Raw genomic sequence first — 19,442 nt, forward strand, 5'->3', positions numbered from 1 at the left:
GTTTGCTTAGTTGGACTTTGTTTTTATTTTTTATATTCAGTTGTTGATAGTTGTGACTTTGTTGTTCATAATTTTGATTTTCTTATTCTTAAGTGGGTCCCTTTGACATTTTATATGATAATAGCTTGGTGATGATGAGCCCCTTAAGCTTTACCTGGTCTGGGAAGCACTTTATCTGCCCTTCCATTCTAAATGATAGCTTTGCTGAATAGAGTAATCTTGGTCGTAAGTCCTTGCTTCTCATCACATTGAATACTTCTTGCCAGGCTCTTCTTGCCTGCAAAGTTTCTTTTGCGAAATCATCTGATAGTCTTATAGGCACACCTTTGTAGGTAACTCTCTGCTTTTCTCTTTCTGCTTTCAAGATTCTCTCTTTATCTTGAACCTTTGGTATTTTAATTATGATGTGTGTTGCTGTGGTCCTCTTTGGATCTAGCTTGTTTGGACTCTCTGTGCTTCCTAGACTTGTGTGTCTATTTCCTTCACCAAATTTGGGGAGTTTCCCCTCATTTTTTTCTTATATAAGTCTTCAATTTTTTGCTCTTCCTCTTCTCCTTCTGGCATGCCTATGGTTCGGATGTTGGTGTATTTAAAGTTTTCCCAGAGGTTCCTAAGCCTCTCCTCGCTTTTTCAATTCTTGTTTCCTCACTCTGTAATGGTTGACTGTTTATTTCTTCCTTATATTCCAAATCATTGATGGGAACCCCAGTTTCCTTCCCTTCACCATTGACTTTGTGTGGATTTTTCTTCATTTCATTTAGCATAGCCTTCACTTCTTCCCTTATGCGTTTGCCATACTTAAGCATATCTGTAAAGCCTGTGAACATCTTTATCAACAGTGTTTTGAACTCTGCACTTGTTAGGTTGGCTATTGCCTTGTTTGTTAGGTTGGCTATCTCCTCGTCACTCAGTTCTCCCACTGCAACCTTGATCTGTTCCCCTTTTTGGGCCATACTCCTCTGTCTCCTGGTCTTGAGAGGCTCCTTTGTTCGTTTGCCTCTGTCTCTTTGGTAGAGCTGTTGCTACTGTTATGTTGTAAGGGGCAGAGCCTTAGGGACTCATTGGTAAAGGGCAACCAGTTTCACCACGTTGTGGAACTGTGTGTGGGGGAAGGGTCTGAGAGGAAACAATGCCACTTGCTCAGCACTTGCCCCTTCTCCAGGCACTTCTCCCACTTCGTATGGGACTGGCACCTCTCTAGCTGTTGCCCTGGCTGTCATTCCCAAAGTGGGTGGGTCTGTGGACGTTTTAGGACCATGGGGGCCTTTAAACAAGTGGACTCTACTGAGAGACTGGCAGTTTCTTACTCTGCCCCAAGTCCCAGTGGTTTGCACAGTCAAAAGCAATGAGGCTTTATTTTCCCCGGCACTGGGACAGTGAGTTGTGTGGTCTGGTCTGGTTCTGGAAATGCTCCCCAGGTGTCCCTCCTGACTTTTTAAAACATGTGACGGCACTTTCTTCTGGCCTGCTGCTGCTGCCGCTCCTGCCACCACCACACCATGTCCTCTCTGCCCCAGCTCTGCTCCTCCTACCTGTCTGGATGAGTATTTCTTTATATCTTTGTTTGTTTGAATTCCATGCAGCACGGTTTTCTGGAACTTCTAGTTGTCTCTAGTTGTGAGGTAGTTGTATTCCTTCTTAGTTGTTGTGGGAGATGCAGTGTGTCTGTCTAGGCCTCCATCTTGGCTGGAAGTCTCAGTCTGGTTTTGATTTATATTTCCCTGATGGCTGATAATGTTGAGAATCTTTATGGGCTTGTTGACAATTTGTATATCTTCTTTGGTGTAATGTCTATTCAAACACCTTACTCATTTTTAAATTGTGATATTTGCCTTTTTATTATTGAATTGCAGTAGTTCTTCATATATTTTAATACAAGTCATTTATCAAATATATAATTTGCAAATATTTTCTCCTGCTCTCTGGGTAACCTTTTCACTTCTTTGATGGTGTCATCTGATGTACAAACCTTTTCTCCTTTAAATGGACTTTACTGGGGTGACATCGGTAAATAAAATAATATAGGTTTCAGATGTACAATTCTATAGTACATAATCTGTATTTGTATAGCATATTCATCAACTCAAGTTAAGTTTCCTCCCATCACCATTTATCCACCCTTTACCATCTTCTACTGCTCCCACTCCCTTTTACTATGGTAATCACCATAATGTTGTCTGTGTCTCTTAGGTGTTTTTTTCTTAATCCCATCACCTTTTTCACCTGGGCCCCCAAACCTCCTCATTTATAACAGGTTTCAGTCTGTTCTCTGATTCCGTTTCTATTTTGTTTAATTTAGTTGATTAGATTCCACATATAAGTGAAATCATATGGTATTGGTTTTTCCCTGAATGGCCTATTTCATTTAGCACAATACTCTCCAGGTCCATCCATGCTATCACAAAAGGTAAGATTTCCTTCTGTTCTACAACCGAGTTGTGTGCCACTGTGTAAATATACCACAACCTTTCATCTACTTATCTACTGATGGACACTTGGGCTGCTTCCAAATCTTGGTTATTGTAAATAGCAGGTGTGTGTATATTGTTTGGAATTAGTGTTTTGGGTTTCTTCAGACGTACTCCAAGAAGTGGAATTGCTGGTTGAAAAGGCAGTTCCATTTTTAGTTTTTTGAGGAAGTTCTATACTGTTTTCCACAGTGGCTGCACCAGTCTGCATTCCCACCAACAGTGCACAAGGGTTCCCTTTTCTCCACATCCTTGACAACACTTGTTTGATGTTTTAATGATGATAGCCATTCTGACAGGTGTTAGGTAATATTTCACTGTGATTTTAATTTACATTTCTCTGATGATTAGTGATGTTGAGCATCTTTTCATATGTGTATTGACTATCTATATTTCCTCTTTGGAGAAGTGTCTATTCAGTTCCTTTGCCCATTTCTTAATTGGATTGTTTGTTTTCTTGGAGTTGAGTTGTAAAAGTTCTTGATAAATTTTGGATAATAACCCTTATCGGATGTATCATTGGCAAATATATCAGGGAGTTGTCTTTTCATTTTCTTGATGGTGTACTTTGCTGTGCAAAATTTTTTAGTTTGATGTAGTCCCATTTGTAGTTTTTCTTCTGTTTCCCTTGCCCAAGGAGACATATCAGAAAAAAGTATTGCTATGAGAAATGTCTGAGATTTTACTGCCTATGTGTTCTAAATATTTATGGTTTTGAGTCTAATATTTATGTCTTTAATCCATTTTGAGTTTATTCTTGTGCATGGTGTAAAAAGGTGGACTAGTTTCATTTTTCTGCACATCTGTCTGATTTCCCAATACCATTTTTGAATAGAATGCTTTTACCCATTGTATGTTCTTGCCTCCTTTGTCGAATATTAATTGACCACATAGGCATGGGTTCATTTCTGCATTCTCTATCCTGTTCTGTTGATCTGTGTGTATGTTTTTATGGCAGTAATGTGGTGATCTGATTACTATGGCCTTACAGTATATTTTGATATCAGGTAGCATGATTCCTCCAACTTTGTTCTTCTTTCTCAAGATCGCTGTGCCTATTTGGGATCTTTTGTGGTTCCATGTAAATTTTTAGAATATTTGTTCTAGTTCTGTGAAGTGATGACATTTATATCTTGACAGGAATTGTGCTAAATCCATAGATTGCTTTCAGTAATATGGACATTTTAATGATTTAAATTCTTCCTATCCATGAACACACTATATGTGTCCACTTATTTGTATCTTCTTCAATTTCTCTCTTCAGTGTCTTATAATTTTGTGAGTATAGGTTTTTACATCCTTGGTTAAATTTATTCCTAGGTTTTTATTTTATGCAATGGCATATGGCATTGTTTCCTTAATTTGCCTTTCTGATAGTTATTATTGGTGTATAAAAATGCAACCAATTTCTGGATATTTGTTTTGTATCCTGCTACTTTACTGGATTCATTTATCAGTTTTAGCAATTTTTTGATGGAATATTTATGGTTCTCTATATGTATATAGTGACAGTTTTACTTTTTTCCATTTGGATGCCTTTTATGTCTTCTGGTCTGATTGCTGTGGCTAGGATTTCCAGTACTATGTTAAATAAGCATGGTGAAAGTTGACATCCCTGTCTTGTTTCCAACCCTAAGGGAAATCATTATAGTTTTTGTTAATTGAGTATGATGTTGTATGTGGGTTTGTCATATCTGTCCTTTACCATATTGAGGTATATTCCCTCTATTCCCACTTTGCTGATCATTTTTTAAAATAAATGGGTGCTGAATTTTATCAAATACTTTTTCTGCATCTATAGTAATGATAATGTGATTTTTATCTTTCATTTTGTTTAGGTGATGTATCACATTTATTGATTTGCAGATATTGTGCCAACTTTGCATCCCAGGAATAAATCCCACTTGATCATGTGTATAATCTTTTTAATGTATTGCTGGATCTATTTCGCTAATATTTTGTTGAGAATTTTAGTATCTATATTCATCAGGGATAGTGGCCTACAATTTTCTTTCTTTGTAGTGTCTTTATTTGGTTTTGGAATTAGGATAATGCTGGTCTTGTGAAATGTGCTTAGGAGTCTCCCTCTGCTTTAATTTTTTGGGGGGAACAGTTTGAGAAGAATAGGTGTTTTTTGAGTGTTTGGTAAAGTTTATCTGTGAAGCCTTTCAGCCCAAGGCTTTTGTTTGTTGGAATTTTTTAAGTTACTGCTTTGATTTCATTAGTTGTAATCAGGTTTTCTGATTCTTCCTAAGTTAGTTTTGGAATATTATATGTTTCTAAGAATTTATACATTTCATCCTGATTTTCCAATTTGCTGGTATAGAGTTGTTCATAATATTTTCCTACTGTTCTTTGTATTTCTTTGGTGTCAGTTATTTCTCTTTAAGTTCTGATTTTATTTATTTGGGTCTTCTTTTTTTTTTTTTCCTTGATGAGAGGAATTTAAAGTTTATCAATCTTGTTTATCTTTTCAAGGAACCAGCTCTTGGTTTCATCGATCTTTTGTATTGCTTTTTAGGCTCTATTGTGTTTAATTTTGCTCTGATTTTAATCATTTCCTTTCTTCTATTGACTCTTGGCTTTGTTTGTTGTTATAGTTTTAGTTCTTTCAGGGGTAGGTTTAGATTATTTATTTCAGATTTTTCTTATTTCTTGAAGTAGGCCTCTTTGGTATGAATTTCCGTCTTAGGACTGCTTTCACTCTGTCCCACTGATTTTATGCTGTTGTGTTCTCTTTTTCATTTGTTTCAAGGTATCTTTTGATTTCTTCCTTTATTCCATCATTAACACATTCATTCTTAAGTAATATCTTCTTAGGCCTCCATGTCTTTGTGTGCTTTTGGTATTTTTCTTGTGATTGATTTCTAGTTTCATTCCATTATGATCAGAGAAGATGCTTGATATGATCTCAGTATTTTTAAATTTATTGAAACTTATTTTGTGTCCTAACATGTAGTCTATTATAGAAAATGTTCCATGTGCACTTGAAAAGAAGGTATATTTTGCTTCTTTAGTGTGAAATGCTCTGAAGATATCAATTAAATCCATCTGATGCAGTGTGTCATTTAAGGCCACTGTTTCTTTGTTGATTTTTAAAATCCTCTATTATGACTATTTTGCTGCCAATCTCTCCCTTTATGTCCATCAAGATTTGCTTTACATATTTAGGTGCTCCTATGTTGGGTGCATAAATGGTTACAAGGGTTAGAGTCTCTTGTTGGATTTATCCCTTTATCATTATGTAGTGTCCTTCTTTGTCTCTTATTATGGCCTTTGTTTTAAAGTCTGTTTTTTCAAATGTAAATATTGCTACCCCAGCCTTTTTAAATTTCCACTTGCATAAAGTATCTTTTTCCATTTCTTTTTTAGTCTGTGAGGACCTTTGGTTCTGAGGTGGTCTCTTGTAGATAGCATATATATGGCTCTTATTTTCTTATCCATTCAGCTACCCTGTCTTTTGATTGGAGCATTTAAGCTACTTCCAGTTAAAGTGATTATTGATAGGTACGTTTGTATTGTCACTTTGTTCTTTTAACTATGTTCCTCTCTTCCTCTTCCTCCTCTTCCCCTGTTGTCATCATCTTCTTCTTTCCTCTTCTTCCTCCTCCTCTTTCTTCACCCTTTACTATTTCTTGTAATGCTGGTTTGGTGGTAACGAACTCCTTTAGCTTTTTCTTGTATGGGAAGCTCTTTATTTGTCCTCAATTTTTAAATGATAGCCTTGTTGAATAAAGTAGTCTTGGTTGTAGGTTTTTGTCTTTCATCACTTTGTATATTTTATGCCAATTTCTTCTGGAAAGAAATATTTGTGTTAGGGAATCAGCTGACAGTCTTATGGTAGCTCTCCTGTAAATAACTGTCCTTTTTCTTTTGGCTTTTAATATTCTGTCTGTCTTTAACCTTTGCCATTTTAATTATGATGTGTCTTGGAGTTAACCTCTTTGGGTTCACCCTGCTTTGGATTCTCTGCACTTCCTGGTCTTGTTTGTATTTTTCCTTCACCAGGTTAGGGAATCTTCAGTCGTTATTTCTTCTAATAGGTTCTTGACCTCTTGCTCTCTCTCTTATCCTTCTGGTACACCTATGATGTGGATGTTGTTATGTTTTATATTGTCCTAAAGGTCCCTTAACCTGCAGAGGCTGAAGCTGATCTGAGAGATACAAACAAACTCTTTTCTTATATATTGTTACATAAATCAGGTGCACAGATTAAAGGTCATGATTAGCTGCACATTTGTACATGAGTAATTTTAAGCCATCATTTTTGTTATAACATGCAGTTTGTAAGGGTATGTGATATTTGATAGTAAATTGTATCTGAGACTGGAATAGCAATATTGTTTGTGATGGCTATTACTAACATTTTGCAAAACCAACTATTGCATATTCTGATTAATGAATGTTAAAGACATTTTTTGGTTGTATTTTTTAGCAATATCCATGTTTTTATTATTTGAAAAGAAAAATTTTATCCTTTCCTTTCATGTTTCTTTGTTTAATACTTTCTAGATTATAACTGAAAATAAATAAAAATTTATGTATTTTATTAAATAAATATAATAAATGCCAATTTGAAGTGTTTTAATTTTTTCTGCACTTCAGCACATACTAGTAATGAATGTATCTTTTGGATACACATGACCTATGCTGTAGTTTTTTTACTGTGACCTCCACAGGATTAACTATCCTCATTTTTCAAATTATTTTTTTCTTTTTGCTGTTCTGATTGAGTGTTTTTTGCTACCTTGTCTTCCAAATTACTGTTTCAGTCCTCTGCTTCATCCAACCTACTGTTCATTCCTTCTAGTGTATTCCTCATTTCAGATATTGTGTTCTTCATTTCTGATTGGTTCTTTTTTAATGATTTATATGTCCTTTTTCATGCTGTTGTAATTCTCATTAAGTTCCTTGAGCATCCTCATAACCATTTCTTTGAACTCTGTGTCTCATAAATTGCTTGATTCCATTTTATCTAGTTTTTTTTTTTCTGGAAACTTCTCCTGTTCTTTCACTTGGGGGATGTTTCTTTGTCTCTGCATTTTGGCTGCCTCTTGTGTGTGTGTGTGTGTGTGTGTGTGTGTGTGTGTGTGTGTGTGTGTGTGTGTGTTTATGTGTTAGGTATATATGCTATGTCATCCAGTTTCGGTAGGATGACCTTATGTAGTAGGTGTCCTGTGGGTGCTCCAGGAATGTCCCTTCCCTGGCCTATGTGGACCTTCCTGTTGTAATTGAATCTGGATTTCTATTGGCTTATTTGCTCATGTGGTCGATTTTCAGTCTGGCTGACTGTGAAGGTCAACCTTGACCAAAGTATATGAGCTGTTCTTCAGGTTGTATGTGTTGGTTCTGGGGCCTCTTGGGAGGGACTCTTGTGTAGACCAATGTCAGGTGCTGCCTGTTACTCTCCATGGGCAATGTGTTTGCAGCTACAAAGTAATCTACAGTTGGTGGCTGATGCTGGGCCTGGATGTGTGTGAGGAAAAACCAAGCTGCATACCAAAGTCAGCTTTTATCAGCACTGGGCCTATGGGCAGGTGAACAAAATTCTCAAGGCACCCCAAGATCTACCTTTGCCTGCCTCGGCCTGTCAGCTGCCTGTTTGGCTCAGTCACTGAAAGAACCTCTGGCAATACTCAAGTTGAATGAGGTAGGTTCTCAGTGAGTCACCACGTAGGGTCGAATGGTGTTCACCAGATTGATATAGCTTCAAACTCAGTGCCAGTGCTGGGTCTGAGACCACTCAGCAAATGCCCCAAAGTATACCATGTCTAGCTGCCACCTGCTAGGTGCTCGCACATTTCTGTGTTGGGACAGGACCTCAAGGAGTCATCAGGGTGAATCCCGCAGTTTACCAGGCCTAAATAGAAAAAGATCTGGCCATGTGAAAGGAGGGCTCTGCACCAGTAGGTGTAAGAGGGGGAAATGTTTCTAGCCCTAGAGCCACAGAACTCAGTCTGTCCCAGATTATGCCAGGAGTTGGATCTCAGCGGGGGGTGGGGTGGGGGGGCGGGGGAGGGCTGATGGGAGTTGGAAGGATGGGGCTAGTGGACTTCCAATGAGGGAGAGTGACCCTTATCCCAGAGCCACACAGCTAAGCCTGTTCAAGATTCTGCCCAAACCTTGGCAGGGTGGACCCTGCAGGAGTCACCAAGGAGGGGCCACTGTGAGCCCTGGAGAGTGCATGCAGTTAATGATCTCCTGTGAGGGGAAGATGCTAGTCAGGTTCATGGGAAAGTGGCAGGAATGACCCCTGCCTCAAAGCCATACAACTCAGTATATGGCACCCTCTTATTTTGCCCAGATGTGTACATCCCGTCCAAGTAGCTGACTCCTCAGCAGAGTGCAAGCTCCACAGGGTGATGTGAGAAGTCCAGAAAGTGGGGCTATTGCTTTTCCCCAGGCTGATGCCATATGGTGTATGTGTGCATGTGTGTGGGGGGGGTGCTCCATTCCAGAAAGATGGTGTCTGTGTTGTAGGAGAGGAACTTAGCACAGGGATCCTGGTGACTGTCCCTTCAGCTCTGTCCCCAGAACCACATATCCCAGTCTCTTCTCACATGACTCTAGTCTACTCCGCCCTTCCTCTGCTGGAGCCCACGGTGAGTGGATGCAAACAAGGTTTTCTGCATTGGCCTTTTAAGAGAGTGCCTGTGTCTCTAGTGGACTCCAGTCTCTCCCTGGTGGACAGAAACCCCACTGATTTTCACAGCCAGATGTTATGCGGTTGCCTCTTCCCAGCTCTGGTACTCTGGACTGTGGAGCCTGGCTTGGGTTGAGATCTCATGTTTCTCAGGGGAAACCTTTGCAGCTGAGATATTTCTGTGGCCAACACTGTGGGAGCAGGGCCAACCCTTTTCATATCTCCACCCTTCTTGCCAGTCTCAATGTGGCTGCTTCTGTAAATCCTTTGTTATAAGACTTCTTCAGTTAGTCTTCAGTTGGTTATTCAGGTTGATTGTTCTATATTTTATTTTATTTTTTTAAGTATATTTTATTGATTATATTGTTACAATAGTTCCAATTTTTTCCTCTTTGCTCCCCTCCACCCAGCAACCCCCTTCCCCAAGAATCCCCTCCCCAAGTCCATGCCCATGGGTCGTACATACAAGCTCTCCTGCCTCACCCTTTCATATATTCTTCTTCTTTTTTTAAAAATAATTAATTAGTTAGTTAAATATTTTAACAATAAAAAATAACAATCCCTCCCTCTCAGACTTAAGACACTTTACAATCTTATAAAGGACAATGGACAAAGGTCTTGAGCTCCTCTAGATGCTTCAAGCTGGACATGGTCGTCATCCTACGTACACTTGGGTCAAGAAATCCCTAATAAGAGTGGGGGTGTGGAGGGGAGGGTGGCCTTCCCACAAGGGGAAGGATCGTGCAGACTCCAGGTTGGTTGGCTGTCTCTGGACAACGGCATGCTTGGTTTAACAGGCTGGCATCCTTGTTGTATTCTGGGGGCAACAGGGTTAAAGGACATCATTCAATCCATAACCACTAGATGACAAAATACAGGTATTAATTTTTCAATGTCCCACATTAGGGAAAAGAAGGGCTTCTTTGGAGGAAGGTATGCCAGGTACATCTCACCTGTCCAAAACCCTTTTGCCCATTATACTTAGTTTGGACTGAGGGAAATATTTTAGGTTTCCCCCCTCTCAGGCCTCTGGGCTCTTTCTGTCCAAGCCATTAGGATAGAAAAGAGAAACCAGTTTTAAAGTGAAGCCCACAGACCACCCCATACTTCACCAACCCAGCCACTTAGTTCAGCCAAACCATTGAGTCTCAGGAGGCAGCAATGCAGACAGGATTAAGTGAGGCCTATACGTATAGACAATCACTCAGGTAATGAGATCGTAGGCTTATGCCCTCTGGTTCAATTTTGCTCATTTGTTTGTGTTGTTCATTAGTTTCCTGTAACAGGTGATAGCATAAGGTAATTTTCTTTTGTTGCCTGGCTTATTTCGCTAAGCATAATTCTCTCTAGTTCCAATCATGTTGTTGCAAATGGTAGAAGTTCCTTCTTTCTTTCAGTACTTATTCATTGTCATTTTCCCCCTTTGTGCTCGTGTTCCTCTCTGTCTCTCTGTTTCTTCATCTTCTTAAAGCAGACCCTTTAGCATCTCTTGCAATACTGGTTTGGTGGAGATGTATTCTTTTAGCCTTCTTTTGTCTTGAAAACTCCTTATTTCACCTTTCAGTTTGAATGAGAGCCTTGCTGGGTAGAGTATTCTTGGTTGTAGGCCTTTGTTTTTCATTACTTGGAATATATTTTGCCATTCCCTTCTGGCTTGTAGTGTTTCTGCTGAGAAATCTGATGATAGCCTTATTGGAGCTCCCTTGTATGTTATTAGTTGTTTCTCTCTTGCTGCTTTTAGGATTCTCTCTTTGTCTTTGAATGTTGCCATTTTAATTATGATGTGTCTTGAGGTGGGCCTGTTGGGGTTCATCTTCATTGGGACCCTCTGTGCTTCCTGGACTTGCATGATTCTTTCTCTCTTCATGTTAGGGAAGTTTTCTGTCATTAGTTTTTCAAAGAGGTTTTCTTTTTTTTTTTTAAATATATTTTATTGATTATGCTGTTACAGTAGTTCCAATTTTTTCCCCTTTACTCCCCTCCACCCAGTATCTCCCTCCCCCAGCATCCCCCCCCAAGTCCATACCCATGGTTCGTAAAAAATAACTATCCCTCCCTCTCAGATATTAAGACCCTTTGTAATCTTGTAAAGGACAATGGGCGAAGGTCTCAAGCTCCTCTAGCTGCTTCAAGCTGGACATGGTCGTCGTCCTAACTACCCTTGGGTCCAGAAATCCCTAATAAGAGTGGGGGTGTGGAGGGGAGGGTGGCCTTCCCACATGGGGAAGGATCATGCAGACTCCAGGTCAGTTGGCTGTCTCCGGACAACGGCGTGCTTGGTTTAGCAGGCTGGCATCCTTGTTGTGTTCTGGGGGCAACAGATTTGGCAAAAAGGGTTAAAAAGCATCATTCAATCCATAACTACTAGGTGGCAAAAGGCAGGGATTAATTTTTCAATGTTCCACATTAGGAGAAAAAAAAAAAAAAAGGGCTTCTTTGGAGGAAGGTGTGCTAGGCACATCTCTCCTGTCCAAAACCCTTTTGCCCATTTTATTTAGTTTGGGCTGAGGGAAATAGTTTATGTTTCCCCCCTCTCAGACCTCTGGGCCCTTTCTGTCCAAGCCATTAGGATAGAAAAGAGAATTCAGTTTTAAAGTGAAGCCCACAGACCACCCCATTCTTCACCAACTCAGCCATTTAGTTCAGCCAAACTGTTGAGTCTCCGGAGGCAGCGCTGCAGAGAGGATTAAGTGAGGCTTATGCGTACAGACAATCACTCAGGTAATGCGGTCATAGGCTTATGCCCTCTGGTTCAATTTTGCTCATTTGTTTGTGTTGTTCATTAGTTTCCTGTAATAGGTGACAGCATAACGTATTTTTCTTTCGTTGCCTGGCTTATTTCGCTAAGCATAATTCTCTCTAGTTCCATCCATGTTGTTGCAAATGGTAGAAGTTCCTTCTTTCTTTCTGCTACATAGAACTCCATTGTGTAAATGTACCACAGTTTTTTGATCCACTCATCTACAGATGGGCATTTAGGTTGTTTCCAGCACTTGGCTATTGTAAATAGTGCTGCTATGAACATTGGAGTGCATAGGTTCTTTTGAATTTGTGTTTCAGGATTTTTCGGATATAATCCCAGTAATGGAATTGCTGGTTCAAAAGGCAGTTCCATTTTTAGTTTTTTGAGGAAATTCCAAATTGTTTTCCATAGTGGCTGCACCAGTCTGCATTCCCACCAGCAATGCACCAGGGTTCCCGTTTCTCCGCATCCTCTCCAGCACAAGTTGTTTGTTGATTTGTTGATTATGGCCATTCTGACTGGTGTGAGGTGGTATCTCATTGTGGTTTTAATTTGCATCTCTCTGATGGCTAGTGATGTTGAGCATATTTTCATATGTCTATGGGCCCTCTGTATGTCTTCTTTGGAGAAGTGTTTGTTCAGGTCTTTTGCCCATTTTTTAATTGGGTTGTCTGTCTTCTTGGTGTTGAGTCGTATGAGTTCTTTATATATTTTGGAGATCAATCCCTTGTCTGAGATGTCATTGGCGAATATATTTTCCCATATGGTTGGTTTCCTTTGCATCTTGCTGATGTTTTCTTTAGCTGAGCAGAAACTTTTTAGTTTGATGTAGTCCCATTTGTTTATTCTTTCCTTTATTTCCCTTGCCTTAGGAGATATATCAGTGAAAATGTTGCTACGTGGGATATCTGAAATTTTCCTGCCTATTTTTTCCTCTAGGACTTTTATGGTATCACGGTTTACATTTAAGTCTTTGATCCATTTTGAGTTTATTCTGGTGTATGGTGTGAGCTGGTGGTCTAGTTTCATTTTTTTGCATGTCCCTGTCCAGTTCTCCCAACACCATTTGTTGAAGAGGCTCTTTTCACTCCATTTGATGTTCTTTCCCCCTTTGTCAAATATTAGTTGACCATATGAACCTGGGTTTATTTCTGGGCTCTCTATTCTGTTCCATTGATCTATATGTCTGTTTTTATGCCAGTACCAGACTGTTTTGATTACCGTGGCCTTGTAGTATAGTTTGATATCAGGTATTGTGATTCCTCCTACTGTGTTCTTCTTCCTCAAAATTGCTGTGGCTATTCGGGCTCTTTTTTGGTTCCATATAAATTTTTGAAGTATTTGTTCTAGGTCTGTGAAATATGTTGCTGGTATTTTAATAGGGATTGCATTGAATCTATAAATTGCTTTGGGTAGTATGGACATTTTAATGATGTTGATTCTTCCCATCCATGAGTATGGTATATGCTTCCATTTATTTGTATCTTCTTTAATTTCTTTCTTCAATGTTATGTAGTTTTCTGAGTACAGGTCTTTTACCTCCTTGGTTAAGTTTATTCCTAGGTATTTTATTTTTCTTGTTGCTATGGTAAATTGAATTTTTCTTTCAGTTTCTATCTCTGAGTTTTTATTGTTGGTGTATAAAAATGCCTTTGATTTCTTAATATTGACTTTGTATCCTGCTATTTTGCCGAATTCACTTATTAGGTCGAGTAGTTTTTTTGTGGAGTCTATAGGGTTTTCTATGTACACTATCATGTCATCTGCAAATAATGACAGTTTTACTTCCTCTTTTCCAATTTGGATGCCTTTGATTTCTCTTTCTTGTCTGATTGCGGTGGCTAGAACTTCCAAGACTATGTTGAATAGGAGTGGGGAGAGCGGACATCCTTGTCTTGTTCCTGATCTCAGGGGGAATGCTCTCAGTTTTTGCCCATTGAGTATGATGTTGGCTTCAGGTTTCTCATATATGGCCTTTATTATGTTGAGGTATGCTCCCTCTATTCCCATTTTGCTGAGAGTTTTTATCATAAATGGGTGTTGTACTTTATCAAATGCTTTTTCTGCATCTATTGATATTATCATGTGGTTTTTGTCTTTCATTTTGTTTATGTGGTGTATTACGTTTATTGATTTATGAATGTTAAACCATCCTTGCATCCCTGGGATGAATCCTACTTGATCGTGGTGTATGATCTTTCTAATGTGTTGCTGGATCCGGTTTGCCAATATTTTGTTGAGGATTTTAGCATCTATGTTCATCAGCGATATTGGCCTGTAGTTTTCTTTCTTTGTTGTGTCTTGACCTGGTTTTGGAATTAGGGTTATACTGGCTTCATAGAATGAGTTTGGCAGTCTTCCCTCTTCTTGTATCTTTTGGAATAGTCTGAGAAGGATAGGAGTTAGTTCTTTCCTAAATGTTTTGTAGAATTCACTTGTGAAGCCATCCGGTCCAGGGCTTTTGTGTGCTGGGAGTTTTTTGATTACTGCTTCAATTTCACTAGCTGTTATTGGTCTATTCAGACTTTCTGCTTCTTCTTGATTCAGTTTGGGAAGACTATAGGTTTCCAGGAATCTGTCCATTTCCTCTAGGTTGTCAAATTTCTTGCCATACAGTTGTTCATAATAATTTCTTATAATCCTTTGTATTTCTGTGGTATCAGTTGTGATTTCTCCTCTTTCATTTCTGATTTTATTTATTTGGGTCCTCTCTCTTTTTTTCTTGATGAGCCTGCTTAAAGGCTTGTCAATTTTGTTTATTTTTTCAAAGAACCAGCTCCTACTTTTGTTGATCTTTTGAATTGTTAGTTTAGACTCTATGTCATTTAATTCTGCTCTGATCTTGATGATTTCCTTCCTTCTACTTGATCTGGGCTTTGCTTGTTGTTCTTCCTCTAGATCTTGTAGCTGTAGGGTTAAATTTTTTATTAGATATTCCTCTAGCTTTTTTAGGTAGGCCTGTATTGCTATGAACTTTCCTCTTAGGACTGCTTTCGCTGTATCCCATAGGTTTTGGGTTGTTGTGTGTTCATTATCATTAGTTTCCAGAAACTTTTTGATTTCTTCCTTGATGTCATTGTTAACCCATTCATTATTTAATAGCATGTTATTCATTCTCCATGAGTTTGAATGTTTTTGAGTTTTTTCCTTGAGGTTGATTTCCAATTTTAAGCCATTGTGATCTGAGAAGATGCTTGATATAATTTGAATTTTCTTGAATTTGTTAAGGCTTGTTTTGTGTCCTACCATGTGGTCTATCTTTGAAAATGTTCCATGTGCACTTGAGAAGTATGTATATTTTGCTTCTTTGGGGTGAAAACTTCTATATATATCGACTAAGTCCATTTGATCTAGAGTGTTGTTCAGTGCCTCCATATCTTTGGTGTTTCTTTGCTTCGAAGATCTGTCCATTGTTGACAATGGGGTGTTAAAGTCCCCTACTATGAGTGTGTTGTTGTCTATATCTTTCTTGGAGTCTTTCAAAAGTTTCCTTACATATTTGGGTGCTCCTAAGTTTGGTGCATATATATTTATAAGGGTTATATCTTCTTGATGGATTTTTCCCTTAAGTATTATGAAATGCCCTTCTTTGTCTCTTTTTATGGACTTTGCTGTGAAATCTGTTTTGTCTGATATAAGTATTGCTACCCCGGCTTTTTTTTCATGTCCATTTGCTTGGAATACATTTTTCCATCCCTTTACTTTCAGTCTGTGTAGATCTTTTGTTCTAAGGTGGGTCTCTTGTAGACAGCATATATGTGGGTCATTCTTTCTAATCCATTCAGCTACCCTATGTCTTTTAATTGGAGCATTTAATCCATTTACATTTAAGGTTATTACCGATAAGTACTTATTCATTGTCATTTTTCCCCTTTGTACTCGTGTTCTTCTCTGTCTCTCTCTGTTTCTTTATCTTCTTAGAGCAGACCTTTTAGCATCTCTTGCATTGCTGGTTTGGTGGAGATGTATTCTTTTAGCCTTCTTTTGTCTTGGAAGCTCCTTATTTCACCCTCCATTTTGAATGAGAGCTTTGCTGGGTATAGTATTCTAGGTTGTAGGCCTTTGTTTTTCATTGCTTGGAATACTTTTTGCCATTCCCTTCTGGCTTGTAGTGTTTCTGCTGAGAAATCTGATGATAGCCTTATTGGAGTACCCTTGTATGTTATTAGTTGTTTTTCTCTTGCTGCTTTTAGGATCCTCTCTTTGTCTTTGAATGTTGCCATTTTAATTATGATGTGTCTTGAGGTGGGCCTGTTGGGGTTCATCTTCATTGGGACCCTCTGTGCTTCCTGGACTTGCGTGACTCTTTCTCTCGTCATGTTAGGAAAGTTTTCTGTCATTAGTTTTTCAAAGAGGTTTTCTATCCCTTGCTCTTCTTCTTCTCCTTCTGGAATTCCTATGATACGGATATTATTATGTTTCATGTTGTCCTGCAGCTGTCTTAGAACCTCTTCAGTCTTGTTCAGTCTTTTTTCATTTTGTTGCATTGTCTGGGAGTTTTTGTGTAGGTTGTCCTCCAGCTCGCTGATCCGATCTTCTGCTTCCTCTAGCCTGCTTTTAATTCCTTCTACTGTGTTCTTCAATTCAGAGATCGTATTTTTCATTTCCTCTTGGCTCTTATTGATAGCTTCTATGTCCTTTTTCATGCTCACGTAATTTTCTGTGAGTTCCTTGTAGTTTTTCTGGAGTTCTTTGAAGTTTCCGCTGAGCTCATTCAGCTTCTCCATAATCCATGTTTTGAATTCCATATCTGATAGTTCGCTCCCCTCTATTTCATTTAGCACTCTTTCTGGGGATTCTACCTTTCCTTTTGATGGGAGGTTGTTTCTCTGTCTCCCCATTTTTTTGACTCCTATTGTTTGTTGGTGCTTCTTGGAATGATCTGCACTTCCTGGATCTGCCTCTGGTGGCGTCAGATCATGTACCAGTCTAGCCCTAGGCAGCCTGTTGGAGACTTCCCGGGATCTACTGCTGTTGTCTGTCTTCTTTGATTGTTAATCTATTCAATCTGTGATTAGCTGTCAGGCTTAAGAACTGTGGGTGTGGCAGCTTAATTCCTGTAGGCAGGGCTTTTGCTTCCCCTCAGGCTGACGCCACTTGGAGGGGAATGGTCTACCCGCAGTACTGGGGATGAGTCAGCACTGGGACCCAGTCAGCTGCTCCTCCAGTTCTCCCCTCAAAGCCACCGTGCCAAATTCTCCCCAAGTGTCTCCAGTCCTCTCTGCCTTCCCTCTGCTTGAGCCCAGGGTAAGTGGTGGCCAAAATATTTTCGTATGTGATCCACTTAAGAGCTCTTTTTCTCCTGCTGTTTCTCTCCGGCTAGCAAGAAAGCCTGTGGCTTTTCGCTTTTCACAGCTGATACTATTTTACTTTCCACTCTGTCGCTGTAGGCTGGGAAGCCCAGCTGGGGGTTTAGACCCTGCCCTTCTCAGGGGGAATCCCCGGCTGCTGAGCTGTTTCTCAGTCCCTTCAGCAGCCACCCGTGTGAGCCCAGCCAGCCCTTCCGCGTCTCCGCACTCCCTACCGGTCACGTTGTGATGTAGCGGCCTTTTCTGTCTCTCCGTGGTTATAAGACTTCTTTCCAGCTAGTGTTCCGTTGGTTATTCCAGATGATTTCTCCAAAATTAAGTTGTAAATCCAGACTGGTCCTGGGAGGAGGTTAGTGTAGCTTCCACTTACTCCTCCGCCGTCTTGGATCTCACTATCAAAGAGGTTTTCTATTCCTTGCTCTTCTTCTTCTCCTTCTGGAATTCTTATGATACGGATATTATTATGTTTCATGTTGTCCTGCAGCTGTCTTAGAGCCTCTTCAGTCTTGTTCAGTCTTTTTTCATTTTGTTGCACTGTCTGTGAGTTTTTGTCTACATTGTCCTCCAGCTCGCTGATCTGATCTTCTGCTTCCTCTAGCCTGTTTTTAATTCCTTCTACTGTGTTCTTCAATTCAGAGATCGTATTCTTCATTTCCTCCTGGCTCTTATTGATAGCTTCCATGTCCTTTTTGATGCTGGTATAATTCTCAGTAAGTTCCTTATAGTTCTTCTGGAGTTCACTGTAGTTTTTCTGGAGTTCTTTGTAGTTTCCACTGAGCTCATTGAGCTTCTCCATAATCCATGCTTTCAATTCCATATCTGATAGTTTGCTCCCCTCTATTTCATTTAGCACTCTTTCTGGGGACTCTACCTTTCCTTTCAATGGGGGGTTGTTTCTCTGTCTCCCCATTTTTGTGACTCCTAATGTTTGTTGGTGCTTCTTAGAATCGATTGTTCTATATTTTAGTTGTAATTCCAGTTTTGTCATGGGAGGAGGTGAGTGTATCATCCACCTACTCTATCACTATCCTGGATTCCAAAACATTTCTAATTTTCAAAAAATCAAATTTGTCTATTTTCTCTTTTGTTGCTTGTGCTATTGATGTCATATCTAAGAAAATGTTGGCAAATTCAAGGTCATAAATATTTACTCTTATGTCTTTTAAGAATTTTATAGTTTTGGCTCATATATAGATCCTTGATTTATTTTGAGTTAAATTTTGTCTGTGATGAGAAGGGAGAGTCAAACTTCATTTTTTTTTTTTTTGCATGCGGATATACATTTGTACAGTACAACTGATTATCTGATTTTGTAGACTTCATTAAAAAATAGTCTGTGTAGAACCTACGGGCAGTTGGAGAGAGGGTTATTTGTCACAAAATAAGTCATTTTAGAAGGTATGATATGTAGTGTTCAAATAATATGACAGTAAAAGGCTGGTAATCAGTGTCTAAGTTGGAATATAAAACAGTCAGGGAGACCAACAAGATTTACTTAATGGTATGAAAAGGTTAATGTACTTGTACCTGGGCAATCAATAGTTATTCAGCCATAGATGCCCTAGCTTTAGAAATTTACCTGTGATGCATCTAGATGCAGATGGTCTGTTTGGAGATATCTGAAAAATATACAATGAGGTTTGGTTTGCGGTGAGATCTGCAAATACCTAACACTATTTTTAAGGTGGAAAATTCTAACTCAGTTGTTAAATAGAAGAGACACTGAAATTCTTGGTTTCTTTGTAGGAAGGGGACTCAAGACATCTCTAAGCTGGATATAGGCTTTAAAACCTATATACTTCTGTGATATAAAAGAAGCATCTATTTTTTCATCTCTTTATTCAAAGACAATAAATATATTTGACAATAAAAAGACATTTGGAATGAGTATGAGAGAATAAAAACATACAATATTTACATTAATATTTTTTCCCAAGAATTTTCCTAATTTCCCTTCTCTCCTCATTTCATGAAGACAGTTTTTCTTTTTGTTTTGTTTTGTTTTGTTTTGTTTTTGTTTTCTAAAAGTAAAGAAAACAACTTTCCTCAAAGGTGTGACAGAATCTCTGAGTCCCTGAATCTCACTCCTGGCCTTGCTCGGCCATTTGCAGCTTCAGTGCACTATCTCCTCAAGTGCAAGAGAATCGGTCTGCAATTGCTAGACTAGGATGAAAACCATGTCCACTAGATACCTTACAGGGTCCCAGGCTTATAGCATCATCAATGTTGGGGTAATTTTTCTTAAAGCTGAAGTAGTCATACATTCTTCTGTTAAAAAT

Source organism: Furipterus horrens, unplaced genomic scaffold (genome assembly GCF_987537825.1).
Source record: "Furipterus horrens unplaced genomic scaffold, mFurHor1.1.pri manual_scaffold_17, whole genome shotgun sequence".
NCBI lineage: Eukaryota > Metazoa > Chordata > Mammalia > Chiroptera > Furipteridae > Furipterus > Furipterus horrens.